We start from the raw sequence: 26,312 nt of genomic DNA on the forward strand, positions 1-26,312 counted from the left end.
TTCAAAGGAGGTGGTCACCACCCATAAAAGGATTGATCTCTGACCTTAGCAGCGATACCAACCCTAATTATGCCATTAGCAAAAAAAACAGCTGAAATTGCGAACGCTCTCCAAAATCAACCACAGGCTTTGTGACGGTTCTCCCCACTTTTGCACTGATGTATCGCCATAAAAATGTGGCATCGGTCCAATACCACAGTGCACAGCTGAAGTATGTGCCAGACATGGCTAACATGAGGGGACAGGTGGAGAGAACTGAGCAACTATTGACAAAAGCAGGAAATGAAAACATTCTGCTAGTTGAGGAACTGTGTTTGAAATCTGAACAATTAAAAGTAATCGCAAATACTTATGACGATGAACGAGCACAAACTCTCCAAAAAAATCATTGTCTCCAGGAACAACTCCATTTCGCCAAAACTAAATACGATGTAGTCCAGTCCAAACTAGATAAATCTGTGAAACGTTGCAAAGAAAAAGATCAAGAAAAAGGTCAAACGCTTCGTTAAAGCCAAGCCCACTCAAAATCTGAAAAGTCGATCTGCTTCCACCTTGAACAGAATTGACACATCACGTCGTTGCGAACGACCACTCCACTTTGTGGGGAATATGTCGACTAAACACGAATCGAAACGCCCATACCTGGAAACAGTCCTGGAGGACTGCTTAATGCGCTAATTGATTCGGGTGTGACAATATCACTCATCTCTCAAACATTGTTTGATGATCTAAAAAAAGGGCTTTGAAGCCAACTAAACGTTGGTTAAAAGTGGAACGCTTCTACACTACACTTCGAGGGGTCGCTCAGACTACCTCGCCTCTCACATTGAGAGTCATGCTGAAACTACACTTCAAGGACGTATCGCTCGTTCACCCTGTGTATGTTACCAAACTCGAAACTGTACCCCTGCTACTTGGAGCAGACTTGATGGATCGGTTACTCCCATTGATGGATTGGAAAACCAACCAGGTATGGTCACAGGCTACAGTGCCTTCTCCACCGACCACACTGTCTTCCCCTAACGCTAGCTGCAATACAGTCATTCATGAGGGGTATCAGTCCAAATCACCCCTTGGGTAAAAGACGTTTAGAAAACACTTGGTGCAAAATCCGATCCACGGAGATATTACGATATCTCGAACACATTCCATCAGCCAATCTGATTTTTAAATTATTTTCATGATTTTGAGCCAGCTGTCTCTGTGAATGAGCAACTTCCCTCCTCCTTGCAGTCATGCAATATGGTAGTTGAGATGAACTTCTCTTGCCCTTCGGACACTTCCGCAAGCACTGCGGCCATCTCAGCAAGAAAAACATCGATGCGCAGAGTATACTCTGCTTCCGATGACACACCTTCCGCTTTGTGGGGGACGGTCAACCCTGACAATGACACTAATGGCGTCAGTCCAGTTTGCAGGTACTGAAGAGGTTGCCACACGCGGACACAGTGGTGACTACCAGACCTCGACAGCCACTGAGGGTGTTGAAGCACAAACACCAGGAGATTTGGTTGAAAGGTTACAGCCATTCTCATAATAACGTGGCCACTGACAACTTGTACATAGGGTCCGAACCTTTAGTTTGCGCCTCGGATACCAATATCACATGCTGGTGAGGGGTCCCGAGACACAAAGGGGGGGAATAGTAGCCCAGACCCCATGATGAGGAATTGTTGTTCAATTTAAATATTTGTAATTTTAGCTTCCAAATGAGAGATTTGGGTTTTCATAAGGTTAGGGCTCTGCTCAATCAGTGGCCCGCCCCTGTGAAGAGACTTTTCAGACACACCCTTCTCGCTCCACTAAATGAAGCCTTGACGAAAATGTAACCTCCTGTTCCAAGTACGTGAGGTCTTTATGATGTAATTTGTAATCAAGGTATAATTCATTCTGTGTATATGTAATTCTGTGTGATTAGTTAGGTATTTAGTAAATAAATACTTAAGCCCAATTTTGTATTGCTGATTCAACTTGTTAGCCAGGGTTCGTGAAGATAACCAAGCATTTACAACTTTCAGTTGAGACTGAATTAAGGTGACAATTAATATTGACTGCTATTTATGGGGGGGGGGGGGTACTTTATGGTTTATGGTTGTTTTTTTTTACTTTATGTTTTTTTTTTATGGTGGGGGGGTACTGTCACGCCCGGACCTTAGTATTCTTTGTTTTCTTTATTATTTTGGTTAGGTCAGGGTGTGACATGGGTGATACTATAACACTTCCCAGCTAAGTGTGTTTGGGAGAGTTTGTGGTTGTGTGTGTCAGTCTGTCTTTATGTGTGCAAAACACGGGTCCAAATGACAGATTGTAATTTATTCAAAATATAAAACTTACAAATGCCTTTAGCACTAGTCCGGAACTCTGTTATCCTGTAATTATTAAATATGATGCATGGAACTGTACAAACTAGGTAGTAATTGCTGCCAGGCAGCTCTCCAGGTTTATGGTAATCATAAGCCCGATTCACACGGGACTAGTATTACTATAGCACGTCGGTTGTGTAATTATTCCCCCAGATTGTCAGGTTTTCCAGTGGACGATTCGGACGGGATTAGTTTTACTAAACTGTGTATGGATACCCTATTATTGACCTCATGGCCTTCAGTTCGGAGAAAGTCAAAATAATAGTGAATATCAATAAGACCTGTAACCTATGTAGAAATGTTATTACCTGCCATATTTGGCAATTTATCAATTAATTTGCACAACATCTTCCACTTCATCTTTTAAAAGAGAAGTATGACACTAGGAAAGTTGATATGTGACAAAACAGATCATTACCCCTACGTACTTTTTGTTTTAAGGATGAATTTGTTCCCACGTTCTTACCCAAAAGCTCAAAACACACAGAGCACTGAACATTTTTACGTTTTTAGGGCTGGAATATTAACCTTCATGCCAAGTAGAAATTACTGACATGGAAAATTCTGTAGCCCTATTTGCAAGGGATTTGTTTTACTGGGGGAGAAAGGGTTATATAATTATGTGCAGGAGCACAAATCACCACATCAGTCATTTAAGTCCCGTCTGAATCTGGCATGTTGGTCTTTTTTACAAAGCAAAAGAATAATAATTCCATTTATTAACTAACTCCCAAGTCCTCTGTTAATACTAGTCCCATGCAAATCCCCCGTGTTTTGAGAGAAATGTTGGACTTTGACAGGTGTTGGTCGCAGTTTGAGCAAGAAAACATAACTATATAACCATAACCATAATAACTATACGAAGGGCCTACATGTACAGTATGTATCAACTTCCACAGTGAATGCTTTTGTTTATAAGTTTTGACTCATTAGAACATCACCAAATACATCGGTAAAACAAATTGTGCCTATTTAATGTAACCCTTGCTGTTAATAGGATTGCAGAGCAGCAACTTTTGGAAATGTTCACTTTCTCATCCATAGCCTAAAAAGGCATCTCATGTGCGCTGTTTAGCTCACATCTGCAGTCTGGGGGGCAATTAGGATGTTTTCCACTGTAGATAGCAAAAATGATTATGATTACAATTCATCAATTAAAATAATATAGTGACACTATACCAAAGATGGTTTGGTATGGTTATAAACTTGGGAGCCAAGATCCAGGTTTCAGTGTAGCCTGTTATCGCCTGGACATGTTGATATCTTCACGGCTACAATATAAACGTTCGGGCTTCCATCATAATGGTCCATTTATAACAAATTTTTAAAAATAATTATATGGCAGTTTTGAAAAAAAACCTGAATCACGTCCAAATCGTTCTCTGGAATAAGGGAGGCTCTGGGATAATAATTACATAACCACCGTTCTCTAGTAATTAGTAGTCCCATGCGAACAATTTTTGTAGATAAAATAAATAAATAAAATATTGAGTTATCACTGTAGCCTGTTGTCACCTGGACATGTTGAAATATCTTCATGCCTAGAATAAAAACCTCCAGGCTTCTGTCATAATGGTCAATTTATAAAAAATAAATCTAAAACCAAATAATTACAGGGAGTTGTTTGACAAAAACGAATTCCCTCCAATTCCTGCTCTGGAATAACTGGTTTTTTGGGGTAATAATTACATAACCAACAACTCTAGTAATACTAGTCCCGTACGAATCAGACAGGATCAGTTTTACTGGGGGAGATAGGGTAATGTAATTATATGCACAAGCACAAAACACCACATCGATCATTTTAGTCCCATCGGAATCTGCCATGCCAGTAATACTTACTTGGTGGGAGGTTATTATTCCAGCCCTAAAGACCTTCTGTTTCTTGGCAAACTCCCAGGTCCTCTGACAATACTTAAAATGGGTAAAATGGGTAAAAACATTGGAACAAATTGATGCTTAACCCTTGTGTTGTCTTAAGGGTAAAAAAAATGACCCGCCACTATGTTGAACAGCAGAGAAAACCCCCTAAATGTTATTTTTTTCAATTTGATATTTGACTACTTTCCTAGAGTGACCCCGACATTAGAAAAAGTGAAACATTGCCTTTGTTCCTTTTGCCATGAAAGCTGTACACCACCAGGATACAAAGATTGTCTTGGAAGCCTTTTTTGACCCGGTAGTACACAATAATTTACACACCACAAAAACCACAACACACACACACACACACACACACAATGAGAAATTGAGATTGTGTGCTACTGATTGATTGTGCATGTGCAGCATCTCCCCTCCACGACACCACACATGACACAAGTTTACAGACAACATTTTTTTTTAAATTCAGACAAAATAAAAATAAATTCAGACAAAAAAAACATTTCTTGAAAGCATTGTTAGCTCATAGGGAATGCAGTCGGAGGCTATAACGGTGCTGCAGATGACAGTCGTCCCCTCTTTTCTGAAGCCATGAGTGCATGGTTCAGTGTCCAACAGCTCATAGATCTAATATTTTCAAATGTCGAGGAGGAACAAGAGAACAATGATTTAGAAGAGGAGGAGGTATCTGAAGAAGAAGATGGGGAAGAATATAACCCAGAGCACGATGCATCATCTTCAGATGAAGAAGAAATCCCCCAAGCTGAAAGAGACACACTTTTGTCAAAGAACAGCAAAATAACATGGTCCTTGTCACCATTTGACAACCACTGCAGGATGGCAGCACAAAATGTCATAAGGATGATTCCAGGGCCCACAAGACATGCAGTTGACCATTTCTAGGACATCGCCGCGACATGTTCATCACACCAGCCATCGAAAAAACCATCCTGGAGATGACACATTTGGAGGGTTTCTGTAAATATGGAGACGACTGGAAAAGGATGGATGAGATTGACCTGCGTGCCTACATAGGGCTGCTAATCTTAGCGGGTGTGTATAGGTCCCAAGGTGAGGCTACATGTAGTCTCTGGGATGCAGAGAGTGGCAGGGTGATTTTCCGAGCCACGGTGCCAATGAAAGTCTTTCACACTTTCTCACGAATGCTACGATTTGATAACCGTGATTCGAGGCCTACAAGACATGTGAGAGACAAACTGACGGCCATAAGAGAGGTCTGGGAGAAGTGGGTGGAGCGTCTGCCATACCTCTACAACCCTGGGCCTAAAGTAACAGTGGATGAGCAACTGGTTCCATTCAGAGGTACATTTGTGATTTTCACTGGTAAATGTATTATGTATTGCTGTAAAATCATTGATTTATGTGATTATTTTCTGTGACACTGATACTAATTACTGATAGTGATCGCTTTTGTCAAAAGGTTGCGGTCCTTTCCGGCAGAATATGCCCAGCACGCCAGCAAAGTATGGAATCAAGATATGGTTGGTCTGTGACGCACAATCCAGCTATGCTTGGAAGATGCAAGTCTGCACAGGGAAGCTGACCAGTGGAGGCCCAGAGAAGAACCAGAGGATGTGGGTTGTGTTTAATGTAACAGATGGACTGAGGGGGCGCAATGTCACGTGTGACAATTTCTTCACCATTTATGTCAAATTTTTGTTTTGTATCTATTATCTTATTTTACTCTTATTTATTGTTGTGGTTTAAAATTATTTATTTTTAAATAGTATTTTGTAGATGAATTCCTCATTGAAAAGTATATACGAATATATCACTATGTTACCAAAAAAGTTCAAGACGACTGTTGTTTCCCTTCAATAAAATGCATTCAAATATACTTTCTGCCATTTCTGCTACTTTCTTATACTATACAAGTGCTATCTCTTGATAAAAAAAAATGTTTACACCTATACAGTACCTTTAGCAATAATAATAATACACCTCTACTAAAAAATTATGACAGGTGTGTTTTAATTAAAACGAGTAGTGTCCAATGATTAAATGCATCAATGTCTTCCTGCATTGTGAAGAGGGAAAACCCAGATATTCACAACGTTTGTGATGAATAGCATGTTTCTTCATGCAAAATAAATTTGCACTTTAAAATTCATTTAAGCTGCTTCATTTTATGGGCTTAGTGAAGATGGATCATTTTTTACTGTCACGCCCTGACCATAGAGAGCTTTTTATTCTCGATGTTGGTTAGGTCGGGGTGTGACTAGGGTGGGTTATCTAGGTGATTGGCCTGGTATGGTTCCCAATCAGAGGCAGCTGTTTATCGTTGTCTCTGGGGAACATATTTCGGCAGCCATTTCCCCTTTGTGCTTGATGGGCTCTTGACTATGTATAGTTGCCTGTGAGCATATTTGTAGCATCACGTTTTGTTTTGTTCGTTTATTGTTTTGTTTTGCTTTTAGGTTCACATAGTAAATAAAGATGTGGAACCCAAATCACTCTGCGCTTTGGTCCACTCATTATAACGCGCATGACATTTACCCTTAGAACAAGGGGAGTATACAGAATGGTAAGACTACATAGGAGTTAAAACAAAATGCTATGCACGTAGCCTACAGATTAATTATTTGTTTTGTCATATATTTATTTTTCCAGTTTCTATTTGTCTTTTTATAATATATTGTGCCAATTAATTGATAAATTGCCAAATATGTCAGTTAACCCCCTACGGTCAATGTCAGCGCCCCATAAAAATCCCCATAGATATGTCACTTTACGCTAGATATATCTGTTAATTTGCATTGGATGTGTCTCAATTCACCGCATCCACCTACACACTTCCGCATCGTCAGTGAAAATTGACAGAGCTAGAGTGCTGTTTGTCAGACCATGAGTCATGGTTTCCTCCAGAACTTGACGCTTGGCTTTCAGGCAAAAGAGTTCAATCTTGGTTTCATCAGAGCAGAGAATCTTGTTTCTCATGGTCTGAGAGACTTTAGGTCATGGCCCGGTTCTGGAAACTAGCCGTATGTTGCAAGTCGTGACTTCACAGGAGAGCCGTTTTAAAGTACACTTTTTTAAAATCAAAATGCCTTCTCGAACATGTGAAGTTTCATGTGCCTTAATAATAATCTTGTATGCTATAAATACAAATACAATTGTTAAATTACGAGCCTTGTTGGTTAAGCCACATAAAAGATAGCAACATTCCCACTATCCATGATTGGCTGAGACATGCAGATAGAGGAGTTCGGATTGGTCTGCCATAATGAAGGCGTCTGTCTATTTGAGCTCGTCAGTCTGTGTTGGTAATACTGTTGATCACGGCTTTTTAAGTTTCAATGACAGCCTAGGAACAGTGGGTTAACTGCCTGTTCAGGGGCAGAACGACAGACCAACTCAGGGATTTGAACTTGCAACCTTCCGGTTATTAGTCCAACACTCTAACCACTAGGCTACCCTGCCTCCCCAAAAGACTGAATCCAGATGGTGAGTCACTTTTGGCAAACTCCAAGCGGGCTGTGATGTGCCTTTTACTGAGGAGTGGCTTCTGTCTGGCCACTACCATAAAAGCCTGATTGGGGGAGTGCTGCAGAGATGGTTGTCCTTCAGGAAGGCTCTCCCTTCTCCACAGAGGAACACTGGGGCTCTGTCAGAGTGACCATCAGGTTCTTGGTCACCTCCCTGACCAAGGCCCTTCTCTCCCAATTGCTCAGTTTGGCCGGGTGGCCAGCTCTAGGAAGAGTCTTGGTGGTTCCAAACTTCTTCCATTTAAGAATGATGGAGGCCACTGTGTTCTTGGGGACCTTCAATGCTGCATAAAAATGTTTGTACCCTTCCCCAGATCTTTGCCTCGACACAATACTGTCTTGGATCCAATCCAATTCTTTCAACCTCACGGCTTGGTTTTTAGTCTGACATGCAATGTCAGCTGTGGGACCTTATATAGTGTGTCCATTTCCAAATCATGTCCAATCAATTGAATATACCACAGGTGGACTCCAATCAAGTTGTAGAAACATCTCAAGGATGATCAATGGAAACAGGATGCACCTGAGCTCAATTTCGAGTCTCATAGAAAAGGGTCTGAATACTTATTTAAATAAGGTATTTGTCTAAAATTGTAATACATTTGCAAACATTTCTGAAGAAACTGTTTTTGCATTGTCATTTTGGGATATTGTGTGTCGAGTGATGAGGATTTTTTTAAATACATTTAAAAATAAGGTTGTAATGTGAAAAAAGTCAAGGGGTCTGAATACTTTCCGAATGCACTGTACATGCTGGTGTTTTATATATTTGTTAGTACTTCAAGGGGTCTTTAAATTCTAAATCAAATAGAAAAATAATCATTGGTATGAACTTCTTAAAACAATTCCATATAGCTTAGTAGGACTGACAGGACTTAGACTCTTATGGGTTAATTGAATGTCTGCATAAAGTTCATGGTTCTTATTGATATTATTGCTTTTAGTACTGAAAGCCAATATTACACTATCCCTAGACTAGTTTTAAATATCTTCAGGCCTAGAACAGCCTCCAGGCTTCTGTCGTAATGGTCAATTTTGAAAGATACATTAATCGTTTTTTTTACTTGGGGGCAGGTTGGTAAAACGAATCCCATCGGAATCATCCACTGTCAAAACAGACCTGCTGGGGTAATAATTACATAGCTAACTTTTTATACTATAGAATCTATAGTAATTCTTGTCCCGTGCAAATAGGGCTAAGCGTTTTAAATGTTGTTGTTTTGGCTACAGTGTGAGGTCCTTCAGGAGCTGCAGAGAGCTTTAAAGATGGAATCCGCATTAGGGGAAACAGTGCCACTATCTGCCCCAGTACCTTTGGTATTTTTTTTTCTTCTGTGAACTAAACCGAGGTGAGTTCGTATCAAGCAGAAAAAAAGTGCAGTACATTGTTCTATCGCCCGTGCAATGATGTCTGAGGGAAAAATACATGTTTGTTGTTTGCAGTAACTTCTTTGTTGTTCTAATATCACAAAAGGACATGGCAGTTTCACCATTAAGGATTCTAGCTTTAAAAATCACACCTTGGCTGATTGTAACCTGCAGGACACTGCCATTTCTTCTCTCCTCAGCTGGCAGTCTGGCAAAGTGACAGAGTTTAAGGAACGTCAGGGGTAACACACACACAGACCGAGCACTGCTGCTCCTTTTGTCACCACCAAGCTAAAGCCTGTGAGAGGTAATAAACTGGAGAGAGAGGCTCCTGGCACATGTTCAATAAAAAAACAGTTTTTCTGCTTAACAAATGATGCAACTGAGGCTACATTCTTGCAGCGTTCCATAAATAACGTTGGCACGGTGCTCTGCCCCGGTTAATTCGTTATTCGGTTAAAGATTATTTATCAAGAACAGTGGAAAGGTAACTTGTCTAAGTGATACAGTACTAACTGACAATACCCGAATGCTACCGTTCATTTCGATATTTACTATATGTAACTCTGAATATCATGTGACGTGTTAAGTGATTTTATGTTTGTGGTGTGTTTCGACCACCTTGCTCCCAGGACCACCCATTTAAACTATTAGATAGAGGCAACAGAGAGGACACCTAACTTCCCAATGGAGAGGAATACTGTTCAAACGTGTTTTAAAAATCCGTACAGATAAATCACTCGATGCTCCCATCTTAAGTTTTGGGAACTAGTGGCACTACCTTAACAGAACAGATGAGCACCGATGTGGGCATGTTGCACAAACCAAAAATAGAAGACATCTATCATTTAAGTTTAATTTATACCCTACACAGGACGCAACACAGTAACTACAAATAGCTACGCAAAATGCTGATCCTGTATAATGGCTTAGCAAAATTAAGCAGACGTGTGCAGACCGGCAATTATATTCTTGATGCAAGTATGCAAAATCACTATTTCACATTTGCATTCTTGCGTTGCATACATCCGGTATGAATCAGGCTTCAGTCCTGCAGGTCCTATTTTTTGATTGTTTGACTGTGCCTTCAAGAATGGTTTTAGTAGATGATAACACATATTCACATATTCAATTGTTTCAACATCTAATTTCCCAGAAACAATTTACATTCGTAGATGGACCTGATAAAATGTGTGTATGATCCTAACAAAACATTGAAGAGACACACTTAAAATTCTATTCAAATTGTAGAATTAGACATGTGAGTATAGAAGGCAGACTGCAAGCATAAACATGACTTATTTTTCACTTCTCCAAACAGGAGGCTCCATTGCCCATTCCATCTAGTGTAAAATTCATCCACTTGTCAAGACAAGTGCCAGCCAATTCACTGGGTATTTGTCATGCAAGTTACTTTTAGATTCCTAAAGGAGGGTACACATTCTGTGAAAAGTGAAGTCTATTTACCCTATTTCATTCTTTCCTTGGCAGAGAGGGCTAGAGAACTGATTTAGTTATCCACTGGGGTCTGTGCGACTGGTCTCCCAATAGGCTGAGCTGCCACCTCAGAAATCATCAGTGGAGTGCTGTTTCAATCTGAAATTGCCTGGGCAGACGGATATGGCCGAACAACTCCCTTCTTAATTAGCAGACTTCAAACCAGCACCACGCTATTAGTTCTCTCAAGATTAAACTTTCCCCAAAACCAATTTTATTAAAGCCCCAGTGCAGTTAACGTGATTTTCCTGTGTTTTATATACAGTATAGTTCTACACTATGAGGTTGGAATAATATTGTGAAAATGATGACAATGCCCTTTAAGTATAAAAGCGGTTTGAAAAGACCACCTGAAATGTCAGCCTGAGTAGGTTGGAGTTTTGGCCAGCATGGTGACATCACCGGTAAATTAGTTAATAAACCAATATTAATATGAAAGAGTTTAATTACTCTCTGCCAATAACAGCTAGTTTTTCTCTTTCCCCTCACCTCTCAGACCACTCCTAGCAAAATTCTTGCTGGAGAAATGTTCTTTGATACGAAGCAATTTTTGTTTAGTTCTGACCAGTTTAATTGAAAACAATCACAGTATGGTACTTAATTGTTAAACAGTAATGATTTGATATTGAGATAAACACATCTGCCTTGGGCCTTTAATAATGCCAATATGTTTTCATCATATTGGATCTATTGAGGGACACAGGTTTGTTTGATTATGTCCAAGATTTGTATTCTGCTTGTGTCCACTGAGACTGCCTGTGGGTCATTTAAATTAGGTGAACTTGAATATAATGTTATTCTTCATAACTCTTGAATACAGACCTCAATCCATTGTATTGCAAAAATGAATTATTGGTACATTAATGTCAATCTAAACCAAAGTGATGCCACTGAGAAATCTTCATCTTTGTTTTTCCATTGGAAACTTTATCCCAAACAAGTTGTCATCATCCATTGCAAATTACAGTAATTATGACACAATCAGAATGCTGTTTTATGAGACTTCCATTTGAGTAGCTTCATTTCATTTAAAGAACTATGTAGAGTAGACGCACAGCCAATCTACATACAGTACACCCCACTGAGACCCACTAACAACTGGCTACAGCGTTTTTCCTAATTCAATGGATTATCCACAATTCCAATCGACGTACAGCACACCCCATTGGGACGAACGACTACAGTTTCTTCCGTAACTTCTAACACTTCGTGATTCTCCCCAATTTCAGCAGGGACTTCATTACTCTTGTATTAATTAACACAACTTGTTAAAAGAAGCTTTACATAAGTAGACCGGGGAAGAAATGTCACAACAACATTTGAATGCATTTAAAGTGAGCTGGCACCATCAAAAACCATTGGACCTCGCTTTGTTCACGGGGACATTGTCATGCTGAAACATTAAAAGGGCCTTCCCCAAACTGTTTGCCACAAAGTGGGAACACAGAATCGTCTAGAATGTCATTGTGTACTGTACCGTTAATATTTCTCTACACTGGAACTAAGGGGCCTAGCCCAAACCGTGCTTGGGGCAGGTAGCGTTCTTCTGGCATCCGCAGAACCCAGATTCGTCCGTAGAACTGCCAGTTGGTGAAGTGTGATTCATCACTCCAGAGAATGTCGGCAAGCTTTACATCACTCTAACTGACGCTTGGCATAGCGCATGTTGATCTTAGGATTGTGTGCGGATTGTGTTGATTTTAGGATTGTGTGATTTTAGGATTGTGTGCAACTGAGGACAGACGATTTTTACACGCTACACACTTCAGCACTCAGCGGTCCCGTTCTGTGAGCTTGTGTGGCCTACCACTTCGCGGCTAAGCCCTTGTTGCTCCTAGACGTTTCCACTTCACAATAACAGAACTTACAGTGATTGGGACCAGCTCCAGCAGGGCAAATATTTGATGAACTGACTTGTTGAAAATGTGGCGTCCTACGACGGTGCCATGTTGAAAGTCACTGAGATCTTCAGTACGGGCCATTCTACTGCCAATGTTTGTCTATGGAGATTGCATGGCATTGTGCTCAAATGTATACACCTGTCAGCAACAGGCGTTGCTGAAATAGCCGAATCCACTCATTTGAAGTGGTGTCCACATACATCACATTTTGGTGATGTAGTGTATTTCGAAGGCAAAACTTATTAAAAATGAGATAGACAGCGAGCATCTTGTAAGGGTTGCTTTCAGACAGATATTCTGCTAAAATCGTATAACATATCTGGTTTTGATGGACGGTATGATATGGAGCAATTGAGGACAAGGATCATGTCCTTGGTATGTAGTATGCAGTAACCAAACACTCTAAGCCCAGTTAGCCTCTGAATGAATATCTTTCTCTCTCTGAAAGTAATTACAAAGGGATGACATACAAACTGGGGAAGATTCCCCAGGAGGAGGCTGGGTTCGGTTAAATAGGATTTTCCCTAGCACAGGATTACAGTTATCAATTTGGAGTCTGTCATAAATGAATCCCCCCAACCCAGCCCCTAATAATCCAGCCAGGTCTCATAGACTAGACGTAACATAGTAAACACAATTAGTATGATATATTCTGTTTGGTATGGTTACATAAGACAGAAGGTTACTTAAGCCAAAAATGATTAGTTAGGGTGGATGGGTAAGTGTATAACGTGAATGTCTATAAATCAAAGGTTGCGTGTTCGAAACTCATCAAGGACAACTTCAGCATTTTAGCTAATTATCAGCTTTGCAACTACTTACTACTTTTTTGCTACTTTGCAACTACTTAGCATGTCAGCTAACCCTTACCCTAACCTAACTCCTAATCCTAACCCCTATCCTAGTTCACGTTAGCCACCTAGCTAATGTTAGCCACAACAAATTTGAAATCGTAACATATCATACCAATTGTGATTTGTAACAAATCATACGGAATGGATGATGGACAACCACAAATTAATACATCAAATACTAAACATATCATACTAATTTGAGTGTCCCGGATCTTCTTTTACTACGTTATGTCTACCCCTGAGGGCAGGTTGGATAATCACAGCCCTCTATCATATCTCTGCAGAGAATCAGACTGCTGACAGTGGAGATACAGCCATGTTAATTGAGACAGCCGCCCCAGAAAAAAATCTGATCTACCCTCTCTCTCACCGGTTCAATCACTTCATCTCTTTGAGAGGCAGGAAGGGTTTTAAACTGAGATGTGTTTGGTGATGAACACAAAGTTATTTTCTTGGTTGTTGTCTCAGATTTCATAATTCTATCTGACCTAGATATTCAGAGATCTTATTCAACTTTGTAAAAGCCCAAGTATTGTTAATTGCCTAGGAAGAATTGGAAGCCATCTCACAGCACTTGGCAAAGCAGTATGATTCATATGAAAAGAATATGAGGAGAGAGAAAGGGATGAAGCATCTCTCTCGCTCCCTCTCTCTTTCTCTCTCGGGCACCTTAATGTGTGTGTGTGAAATATTACTGTTCTCAGATTTTAAATTAATAGATTTAAATGTTTAACGCTATACTGTATATCCATTGGAATGAAATGTTCGTATTTGACTGTGATATATGGATTTCTCACCAAGCTATCTTAAGATCAATACATTACTGTAAGTCACTGGATAAGAGCATCTGCTAAATGACTCATGTCAAATGTAAATATTTTACATGCAGATTTCATATTTCTGTATGAATATGTACAGTTCTTTATTAAACCAATAATTTAAGCTTTCAACCAATATAAGACACTTGTATGTACCTAAATGTTTGATATCCATTCTTGTGATTATTTATTTGAATTGCGCGCCCTCGAGTTTCACCGGAAGTTGTTTCGCTAGCGGGACGCCTAGCCTTTTAACAGCAGAGAAAACCACCTAAATGATATTATTTTATCTTGAAATGTGATTCATTTTCCTAGAGTGACTCCAACATTAGAAAAAGTGAAACATCGCCTTTGTTCATATTTCCATGATAGCTGTACACCACCAGGGTACAAAGATCTTAGTGTCACTTTTGACCCGGCAGCTATAAAATCATTAACACACCACAAAAACACACACACACACACAAACACAGACACAATGAGAAATTGAGATTGAGATTGTCTGCTACTTTAGTGAACAACACTAAAACGTTCTTGTGCATGTGCAGCATCTCCCCTCCACGACACCACACATGACTCAAGTTCACAGACAAAATTAAAACAATTTCAGACAAAATAAAGAAAAAATTCTGACAAAATAAACATTTCTTGAAAGCATTGCTTACTAATGGCGAATGCAGTCAAAGGTTATAAAGGTGCTGCAGATGACAGTCCACCCAGTTCTCTCTTTGCTGAAGCCATGAGTGCCCAATAGATCTGCTTTTTTCAGATGTTCAGGAAGAACAAGAGAACAATTATTTAGAAGAGGAGGTATCTGAAGAAGAAGATGGGGAAGAATATAACCCAGAGCACGATGCATCATCTTCAGATGAAGAAGAAATCCCCCAAGCTGAAAGAGACACACTTTTGTCAAAGAACAGCAAAATAACATGGTCCTTGTCACCATATGACAACCAGGGCAGGATAGCAGCACAACATGTCATAAGGATGATTCCAGGGCCCACAAGACATGCAGTTGCCCATTTCTAGGACATCGTCACGACATGTTCAACACACCAGCCATCGAAAAAATCATCCTGGAGGTGACAAATTTGGAGGGTTTCTGTAAATATAGGGACAACTGAAATGATGGATGAGATTGACCTGCGTGCCTACATAAGGCTGCTAATCTTAACGGGTATGTATAGGTACCGAGGCGAGGGAGTATCAAATCAAAAATCAAATCAAATTTGATTAATCACATGCGCCGAATACAACGGTTGTAGACCTTACGGTGAAATGCTTACTTACGAGCTCCTAACTAACAATTCAGTTTTAAAAAATACTGATAAGAATATGAAATAAAAGTAACAACTAATTAAGGATCCGTCCCTTTTTTTCAAATTTTGCCTAAAATGACATACCCAAATCTAACTGCCTGTAACTCAGGCCCTGAAGCAAGGATATGCATATTATTGGTAACATTTGAAAGGAAACACTTTGAAGTTTGTGGAAATGTGTTATGTTCTCCTACATTCCTTTCACAATAGGTCTGGTAAAAGATAATACAAAGGAAAAAACAGCTGTTATTTTGTATTTGTTTTGTATCGTCATCTTTGAAATGCAAGAGAAAGGCCATAATGTATTATTCCAGCTCAGCTGCAATTTAGATTTTGGCACTCGTCAAACTTAATGAAAGTGTTGGAGTCGTGCCTTGTAGTGAAGTGAACAGGGAGTACAGGAGGGGACTGAGCACGCACCTTATCCTTACCACCTGGGGGAAGTCCAGGATCTAGTTGCTGAGGGAGGTGTTTAGTCCCAGGGTCCTTAGCTTATTGATGAGCTTTAAGTTGCTCTATGGTGTTGAACGCCGAGCTGTAGTCAATGAATAGCATTCCCATATAGGTGTTCCTTTTGTCCAGGTGGGAAAGGGCAGTGTGGCGTACAATAGAGATTGTATCGTCTGTGGATCTGTTGGGGCGGTATGCAAATTGGAGTGGGTCTAGGGTTTCTGGGATAATGTTGTTGATGTGAGCCATGACCAGCCTTTTAATGCACTTCATGGCTACAGACTTGAGTGCTATGGGTCAGTAGTCATTTAGGCAGGTTACCTTAGTATTCTTGGCGACAGGCACTATGGTGGTCTGCTTAAACCATGTTGGTATTACTGACTCGGATAGTTGAAAATGTCAGTGAAGACCCTTGCCAGTTGGTCAGCGCATGATCGCAGAATACGTCCTGGTAATCCATCTGGCCCTGCAGCCTTATGAATGTTGACCTGTTGAAAGGTCTTACTCACATCGGCTGCGGAGAGCATGATCACACAGTCTTCCAGAACAGCTGGTGGTCACATGCATGTTTCAGTGTTATTTGCCTTGAAGCGAGCATAGAAGTAGTTTAGCTCATCTTGTAGGCTTGTGTCACTGGGTGGCTCTTGGCTGGGCTTGCCTTTTGTAGTCTGTAATGGTTTGCAAGCCCTGCCACAACTGACCAGCGTCAGAGCCGGTGTAGTACGATTCGATCTTAGTCCTGCATTGATGCTTTGCCTGTTTTATGGTTCGTTGGAGGGCATTGCAGGAATTCTTATAAGCTTCTGGGTTTGAGTCCCGTTCCTTGAAAGCGGCAGCTCTAGCCTTTAGCTCAGTGCGGATGTTGCCTGTGGCTTCTGGTTGGGTATGTACGTACAGTCACTGTGGGGACGAGGTCACCGATGCACTTATTGATGAAGCCAATGACTGATGTGGTGTACTCCTCAATGCCATCGGAGGAATTCCGGAACATATTCCAGTCTGTACTAGCAAAACAGTTCTGTAGCTTAGCATCTGCTTCATCTGACCACTTTTATTGATCTAGTGCTTCCTGCTTTAATTTTTGCTTGTTAGCTAGGCAGAAATCAGCAGAATAAAATTATGGTCAAATGGAGGGCGAGGGAGAGCATTGTATGCATCTCTGTGTGTGGAGTAAAGGTTGTCCAGAGGTTTTTTCCCTCTGGTTGCACATTTATTAACATGCTGATAGAAATTTGGTAAAACGGATTTAAGTTTCCCTGCATTAAAGTCCCCGGCTATTCGGAACGCCGCCTCTGGGTGAACGTTTTCTTGTTTGCTTATGGCGGAATACAGCTCATTCAATGCTGTCTTAGTGCCAGCCTCCATCTGTGATGGTATGTAAACAGCTACGAAAAATACAGATGAAAACTCTCTAGGTAGATTGTGTGGTATACAGCTAATCATGAGATACTCTACCTTAAGCGAGCAATAGCTCGAGACTTCCTTAGATATTGTGCACCAGCTGTTATTTACAAAAATACATAGTCCGCCGCCCCTTGTCTTACCAGACGCCGCTGTTCTATCCTGCCGGTACAGCGTATAACCAGCCAGCTGTATGTTGATAGTGTAATCTTCCGCGTAGGTCATCGATTTTATTCTCCAAAGATTGTACGTTTGCCAGCAGAATAGATGGAAGTGGTGGTTTATTCGATCCCCTAAGAATTCTCAGAAGGCAGCCCCCCCAATGGCCCTGTTTTCTCCGCCACCATACAAATCTCGGGGATCTGGGCCGGTTCCCGAGAAAGCAGTATATCATTTGCGTCAGACTCGTGAAAGGAAAAAAAGGATTCTGCCATTCCGTCGTGAGTAATCGCAGTGCTGATGTCCAGAAGCTATTTTCAATCATAATAGATGGTAGCGTCAACATTATGTTCAAAATAAGTTAAAAAATAAGTTACGAACAACTCAAATAAATGAACAAAAACACATTAGTTTTGGGACACGCAAAACCTCAGCATTCTTCTTCGGTGCCATTGTAATGTAGTCTCTGGGATGCAGAGAGTGGAAGGGCGATTTTCCGTGCCACGATGCCACTGAAAGTCTTTCACATTTTCTCAAGAATGCTACGATTTGGTAACAGTGAGTCAAGACCTGCAAGAGACAAACTGGTTGCCATAAGAGAGGTCTGGGAGAAGTGGGTGGAGTGTCTGCCATACCTCTACAGCCCTGGGCCTGAATATCAGTGGATGAGCAACTGGTTCCATTCAGAGGTAATATATATATATATATACATACATATACATATACATACATACACATACACACACACACACACACACACACACACACAATGCCTTGCGAAAGTATTCGGCCCCCTTGAACTTTGCGACCTTTTGCCACATTTCAGGCTTCAAACATAAAAACATTTTTTGTGAAGAATCAACAAGTGGGACACAATCATGAAGTGGAACGACATTTATTGGATATTTCAAACTTTTTTAACAAATCAAAAACTGAAAAATTGGGCGTGCAAAATTATTCAGCCCCCTTAAGTTAATACTTCGAAGCGCCACCATTTGCTGCGATTACAGCTGTAAGTCGCTTGGGGTATGTCTCTATCAGTTTTGCACATCGAGAGACTGAAATGTTTTCCCATTCCTCCTTGCAAAACAGCTCGAGCTCAGTGAGGTTGGATGGAGAGCATTTGTGAACAGCAGTTTTCAGTTCTTTCCACAGATTCTCGATTGGATTCAGGTCTGGACTTTGACTTGGCCATTCTAACACCTGGATATGTTTATTTTTGAACCATTCCATTGTAGATTTTGCTTTATGTTTTGGATCATTGTCTTGTTGGAAGACAAATCTCCGTCCCAGTCTCAGGTCTTTTGCAGACTCCATCAGGTTTTCTTCCAGAATGGTCCTGTATTTGGCTCCATCCATCTTCCCATCAATTTTAACCATCTTCCCTGTCCCTGCTGAAGAAAAGCAGGCCCAAACCATGATGCTGCCACCACCATGTTTGACAGTGGGGATGGTGTGTTCAGCTGTGTTGCTTTTACGCCAAACATAACGTTTTGCATTGTTGCCAAAAAGTTCAATTTTGGTTTCATCTGACCAGAGCACCTTCTTCCACATGTTTGATGTGTCTCCCAGGTGGCTTGTGGCAAACTTTAAACAACACTTTTTATGGATATCTTTAAGAAATGGCTTTCTTCTTGCCACTCTTCCATAAAGGCCAGATTTTTGCAATATACGACTGATTGTTGTCCTATGGACAGAGTCTCCCACCTCAGCTGTAGATCTCTGCAGTTCATCCAGAGTGATCATGGGCCTCTTGGCTGCATCTCGGATCAGTCTTCTCCTTGTATGAGCTGAAAGTTTAGAGGGACGGCCAGGTCTTGTTAGATTTGAAGTGGTCTGATACTCCTTCCATTTCAATATTATCGCTTGCACAGTGCTCCTTGGGATGTTTAAAGCTTGGGAAATCTTTTTGTATCCAAATCCGGCTTTAAACTTCTTCACAACAGTATCTCGGACCTGCCTGGTGTGTTCCTTGTTCTTCATGAGACTATCACAGTGCAGGTGCATTTATACGGAGACTTGATTACACACAGGTGGATTGTATTTATCATCATTAGTCATTTAGGTCAACATTGGATCATTCAGAGATCCTCACTGAACTTCTGGAGAGAGTTTGCTGCACTGAAAGTAAAGGGGCTGAATAATTTTGCACGCCCAATTTTTCAGTTTTTGATTTGTTAAAGAAGTTTGAAATATCCAATAAATGTCGTTCCACATCATGATTGTGTCCCACTTGTTGTTGATTCTTCACAAAAAAATAAAGTTTTATATCTTTATGTTTGAAGCCTGAAATGTGTCAAAAGGTCGCAAAGTTCAAGGGGGCCGAATACTTTCGCAAGGCACTGTATATATATCTGTAATGTAAGTGATTTTCACCGTTAATTGTATTATGTAGTGCTGTAATATTATTGATTTATGTGATTGTTTTCTGTGACACTGATACTAATTACTGATTGTAATCTCTTTAGTCAAAAGGTTGCTGTCCTTTCCGATAGTATATTCCCAGCAAGCCATCAAAGTATGGCATCAAGATATGGATGGCATGTGACGAAGATGCAAGTCTACACAGGGAAGCCGACCAGTGGAGGCCCGGAGAAGAACCAGGGGATTTGGGTTGTGCTTGATGTGACAGATGGACTGAGGGGACACAATGTCACGTGTGACAATTTCTTCAACATTTATGAACTCCGCCAGGAGCTTTCAGGGAAGAGGAAGATCACCATGGTTGGCACAGTTAGAAAGAACAAGCCTGAGCTCCCCCCTGCACTTCTCACAACAAGGGGGAGAGAGGACTTCTCATCAAAGTTTGCCTTCACCCCCACCATGCAAAATAGATTGGGGTTTAAAATTCAATTAAGCTGCTTTAATTTTGGGGTTTAGTGAAGGCGGGTCATTTTTTTACCCTTAGGACAAGGTGAATATACAGAATGTTCAGACCACACAAGGGTTAAGAATGAGAGCCCAGAGCTCTAATGGTCTTGAGAGATGTGGAGGGTTAACACCTTTTCTTGGCTCTCCCTATTTGATTTCTAGAAAAAAACATCCTTTATCTGATCTGCCTTGTTTTTCATCACATGTGAAGTGGTCCACAAAAAACGTAATTTCAAACGTGTAAATTTCACATGGTAAATCATGTGATTTTCCACATGTGAAATCATGTGGTTTTTCCATAAAGGCAATATAGTTGAGTTGTAGGTACATACAATGCGCTATAGGTTCTTTCTTTAAATCATGCAACCTATTAACTTCAGCACAATCTCAACCTTTACACCAACGCATTAATGTTTGCAGGTCTGAATACTAAAACTACAGACAGGTTTATTGTGTGGCATCATCTTGTAGAATAAGTGCCCCCACACACTGCAGTTATCACTTCAGGGTTGCGTTATGAGCATTTTTTATAAAAACATCCAAAGTTAATTACCTTCAGCCCAAGCCTCCATGCATCATGTCCCACTCCTGTCAATACACCACTAATGCACATAATTATCTGGCTTCTACTGGCGTATATAACAGATATCAAATCTCATAGCCGCTGTAGCTAGGGCTACAGGTTGCCAGGTGGTTAAATCTTTGTATTGCCTCACATTGCATCTTATAAAAATCTATCATGCTGGACCTTTCTGAGTGGCCTCACCACCGCTTAGTGTGTTTGTATTTTACACTGTGTGGTCGCAACATGCTGCACTTGTCTTTGTGCAATGGAGAGTTCACATTCAGCGTCTGTAGCTCAGCCGTGGTGTCCGTTTGGAGCTAAACGTACGTGATCTGTCTGGCTCTGTACATATTTAAGTACTTGATACTGTCAAGAATATCAGGGATTTTTGATATGTCTTTCTAGAAAGAAAAGTGGCAGATTAAATAGTAATCCTGGTTATATACAATAGAATAAATTAATACGGGAAGATATTGTTTTTTTTTTTATTTTTTTTTTTTAAATTTCCCAAGTTTTTAGTTGTTGTGTAGAGAGAAGCGTATGACAATGTTAAACCCACGTACAGAACTAGAGCCTTCTATGAAGACGATCGAAGGGAATTTTTCTGTAGGGCATGTTTGCGTATAGAGAACTGCAGTTATAAGCACAGACTACAACTCAGTGGATGCATCCCCCAAATGGCACCAGTATGTAGGGATTAGGGTGCCATCAATACGTATGCAGCCGGATGCATCCTGTTGTGTTAACATATCCACAATTGGATTAGCAACGTCTACGCTCCGCAGAAGGATCATATATTTAGCCTCAGGCCAAAACCTTTAAATGCTGACTAAAGCTAAATGTCAAACTACTAGACTTTAATTCAATTGACGATAATGACACACTCAAAGTATTACTGAGACCTAATCATCACAATGCAAACAGTAGAAACTTTGTCATTGGCTATTATTCAAATGCTCATGATTTAATATCGAAATGTTTTATGTGTATATAAATGTACATACATTGATTTCCAATGCTTAAAAGAGAAACTTAACAATTGGATCCCAAATGGCATGGACTTCCAAAGCCATAAATCAACATGTGATCAATGAGGCTCAGGTTGATCACAGGCCATTGATCCTAATAGCAATTACTGGACACACGTCCTCATGTCCTTCCAATTAACTTTGCGCCTCTGATGGAACAAGGGAGTGTGGCACAGTGCCATGCACCAATCGAACCGTATCTCATGCAAATGACTGTCCTCCCCTATTCCCCATTACAACCTCTCTGGTCTGAGATATGATTATGAGTCTGCATAAATGAGGCACACAGAGGTCCGCAGACCAGAGCTTACTCAGATTGAGGGATTGGGTTATGATCGATTACACACAATTTAGCCATTTGATTGGTCATTCGGTGTAATTACCAAGGCAACGACAAACAAATCAAATGTGTAGTTGAGTTCCAGGAAGTGTTGTCTGTTTGGATATAGATGGAGTTAGTTATCTGAGGAGTTTTGCTTTAGAATTTCAGGAAAGTTTCCAAGAGGATCTGTCCAGAATAAGAACAAGGATAAGATGTTAATGTATGGTCAGTCCTGTACTGTCATTGATAGACGCGGTCCATGGTGCTGATTCTGTGGAAAGGTACATGACAGCATAAAAAAGAACTTTGCAAACTCTCTATATATGCTCCCAACAATTTAATGGGTAAACTTACCAACGTTTCTAAGGCACACATATTTTCAAAGCAAGCATGACGTGTGTACGATGCTGGTTCAAAGCGTCATCATGTCCTGCCACATGAAAACAACACATGGATGCTTCCTTTATCATTTAAACATATCTGTAACATGATGTGTGATAAACAAACACATTTGAAAAGGGACTTTTTCAATAGGGTTCAGTGGCAGTGGGGCATGGTAGCGGATGTGATAATAAACATTATAGGTTCTGACTGGGGCTGGGACCCATGCATGCACACTGCGATGTTCTCCTATAGTGGGAAGCAGAACCAACTAGAGATAACCTCCTGACTTAGAGCAGCAGTAGTGTTAGGGGGCTTAGAATAAAGATTATATCTTTTAATTAAACTTTCAAAAATAAATGGAAAAAAATACTGGCCAGCCCCCACCATACCTATCCCAGAGTCCTGGTATTTTATCTGTGGGAATTTTATGGTTGGCCAGCCAGACCCATAACATTTACATCACTCTGGTAGATTTAGGGCAGTCAAGGTATTACATATAAATGAGGATGGCAAAAAGGTCGAGACAGAGACTGACATAACAGCAAGAATTCACAAAAAGTGCATCCCAAATGGCACACTGTTCCCTATGCACTACATTTGACCAGGGCCCCTAGGGAACTACAGTGGGGTCCGGAATAATTGGATCTTGTAACGGTTGTCTTCTGTGGAAGGAGAGGAGGACCAAAGCGCAGCGTGGTAAGTGTTCATATTCATATTTATTTAAACTCAGAACACTAAACTAAATAACAAAGAGAATGAAACGAAACCGAAACAGTTCTGTAAGGTGACGAAAAACACTAAACAGAAAATAATCACCCACAAAACACAAGTGGGAAAAGGCTACCTAAGTATGATTCTCAATCAGAGACAACGAACGACTCCTGCCTCTGATTGAGAACCCTACCAGGCCAAACACATAAACACAACATAGAAAAAATAACATAGACTACCCACCCCAACTCACGCCCTGACCAAACTAAAACAAAGACATAACAAAGGAACTAAGGTCAGAACGTGTCAGATCTTTTGATGAAAATGAGCAGAAAAGACTGTATAAAATAAATAATACAAATACTGAGCTATATTGTATGCTCCATACAATTGTATGCTCCAAAAATGTAAACAAATATATACATTTAATACTAATACAAATTCTCAGAGAAATAGATTTTGTTTAACAAATCATAAAAAATTATTCAAAAAAGATTGGATCCCTGGTTTTCAATACTCCAGCACGCTCCCCTTGCAAGGATAATGACACCGAGTCTTTTTCTAAAATTGTGAGATTGTGAGGCATCTTAGACCATTCCCCCATACGGACTCTTTCCAGAGCATTGATGTCCTTTGACTGCGCTTATGGACTGCCTCTTGAATTCAAACCACATGTTTTGAATGGGGTTGAAATCCAGAGGAGATGAGAGATGGCCAATCACAAAATGTTGATTTTGTGGTCAATTAACCATGTCTTCATGGATTTTGATGCGTGCTTGCTTGAAGATTCACTTGCGGACAAGTTTCATCCTCCTGGCAGAGGCAATCAGGTTTTTGGATAAAATGTCTTCTTACTTGGTAAAGTTCATGATGGCGTTGACCTTAACAAGAGCCCCAGGACCAGTGGAAGCAAAATAGCCCCATAATTTAAAAACATCCACCACTATATTTTACAGTAGGGATGAGTTATTTTCTGCACATATATTGTTTTTTCAAAACGTTATATTTCCATCTATCCATAGCACCACCTGGAGTTTGCAAAACAGGATTGGCACTTGGATTGGAAGAGGTGCTATAGTCATATGACACAAAAATAGAGGTCTTTGGCCATGCACACCAGCAGTCAAAAGAAAAATGCATATGCAGAAAATACCTCATCCCTACTGTAAAAAATGGTAGTGGATCTTTGATGTTATGGGGATATTTTACTTCCACTCATCCTGGGGCCCTTGTTAAGGTCAATGGCATCATGAACCAAGTATCAGAACATTTTAGCCAAAAATATGGTAGTCTCTGCCATGAGGCTGAAACTTGGCCACAAGTGGATATTCCAGCAAGACAATAACCCCAAGCACACATCTAAATCCACTGAGAAATTAAGAACTTGACCATCTCACTCTACAGACCTGAACCTCATTGAAAACCTGTGATTTGAATTGAAGAGGTCAGTCCATAAGTAGAAGAATATCAAGGATCTGGAAAGAGTGTGTTTGGAGGAATGGTCTAAGTTAGTGGGTCAACTGTTTTTTCTTCGGAACCCAATTGAACCGGATTGGATCAGTCACAACCCAATATTCCCATCACAAAAATAAATCGCAGAAGTACAATCTGGAAAACTATTTTTAATGATCTATTGATATTAAATGCAGGAATGAAGTACCAGTCAAGGGTTTGGACACACCTACTCTTTCAAAGGGTTTTTCTTAATTTTAACTTTTTTCTACACTGTAGAATAATAGTGAAGAGATCAAAACTATGACATAACATACATGGAATCATGTAGTAACCAAAGAAGTGTTTAGAAAATCTAAATATAGTTTAGATTCTTCAAAGTAGCCACCCTTTGCCTTGATGACAGCTTTGCACACTTTTGGTATTCTCTCAACTAGCTTCACCTGGAATGCTTTGCAAACAATCTTAAAAGGAGTTCCCACATATGCTGAGCACTTGTTGGCTGCTTTTTCTTCACTCTGCGGTCCAACTCATCCCAAACCAACTCAATTGGGTTAAGGTCAGGTGATTGTGCAGGCCAGGGTTTCTGCTGCAGCACTCCATCACTCTCTTTATTGGTCAAATAGCCCTTACACAGCCTGGAGGTGTGTTGGGTCATTGTCCTGCCGAAAAACAAATAATAGTGCCACTAAGTGCAAACTAGATGGGATGGCACATCGCTGCATAATGCAGTGGTAGCCATGCTGGTTAAGTGTGCCTTGAATTCAAAATAAATCACAGACAGTGCAACCAGCAAAGCACCCCCACACCATCACACCTCCTCCTCCATGCTTCAGGAACCACACATGCAGAGATCATCCGTTCACCTACTCTTCGTCTTACAAAGACACAGCGGTTGGAACTAAAAATCTCAGATTTGGCCCAAGCTAGCCCAAGCTAGTCTCTTGTTATTATTGTCCATTAGTAGTGGTTTATGTGCAGCAATGAAGACCTGATTCACACAGTCTCTTCTGAACAGTTGATGTGGAGTGAAGCATTTACTTGGGCTGCAATTTCTGAGGCTGGTAACTCCAATGAACTTATCTTCTGCAGCAGAGGTGACTTTGGGTCTTCCTTTCCTTTTGATCTAGCATCCTTTTGGTTACTTGCCCAACACTCTAACCACTAGGCTACCTGCCGCCCCGCAAATGGTGACTACTTTGAAGAATCTAAAATATTAAATACGTTTTGATTTGTTTAACACTTTGGTTACGACATGATTCTATATGTGTTATTTCATAGTTTTGATGTCTTCACTATTATTCTACAATGTAGAAAATAGTCAAATAAAGAAAATCCTGGAATGAGTAGTTTTGTCCAAACTTGTATATAACAAGGGAAGAACATTCCCACCTTTTCTATTGTCAATAATAAAATGTTGCCCACATTCTTGTTGAAGAATGTTAATAAACTCACTGGTTTG

The 26,312-nt window shown here is 40.4% G+C and overlaps 1 pseudogene; it reads left to right on the forward strand.

Annotated features, from left to right (window-relative positions):
- Positions 1-5,161: 5,161 nt before the first annotated feature.
- LOC139374454 (piggyBac transposable element-derived protein 4-like) overlaps positions 5,162-26,312 on the forward strand; it is a 71,039-nt pseudogene continuing 49,888 nt past the window's right edge.

The sequence above is a fragment of the Oncorhynchus clarkii genome, chromosome 19 (assembly GCF_045791955.1).
Source record: "Oncorhynchus clarkii lewisi isolate Uvic-CL-2024 chromosome 19, UVic_Ocla_1.0, whole genome shotgun sequence".
In the NCBI taxonomy this organism is placed as follows: Eukaryota; Metazoa; Chordata; class Actinopteri; order Salmoniformes; family Salmonidae; genus Oncorhynchus; species Oncorhynchus clarkii.